Source organism: Brassica oleracea, chromosome C7 (genome assembly GCF_000695525.1).
Source record: "Brassica oleracea var. oleracea cultivar TO1000 chromosome C7, BOL, whole genome shotgun sequence".
Classification (NCBI taxonomy): domain Eukaryota; kingdom Viridiplantae; phylum Streptophyta; class Magnoliopsida; order Brassicales; family Brassicaceae; genus Brassica; species Brassica oleracea.
The window spans coordinates 491,697-491,983 of NC_027754.1; positions in this window are offsets into that span (position 1 = coordinate 491,697).

Here is a 287-nt window from a genome sequence, read left to right on the forward strand (position 1 = left end):
ATTTTTATTACTACTAACATGATTTTTTAGTGATCAGTGATAATTTATTTTTAACGTTATGTATTATATTTTTTCGTATATTTTCTAACTCTTCATGCTGGCACTTTTTTTAGAATCATTTTAATTAGATAATAGGTTTAAAGATGTAAATAAAACTGTGTATGTTGTAAATTTAGACTTTTTAGTATAACTGAGCATTATCAATTATGGAAATTATATTATGATTTTATTTTACTAAATCTTTCTTTCTATGTATATGTTTTGTTTTATTTTGTATTTTTACAATT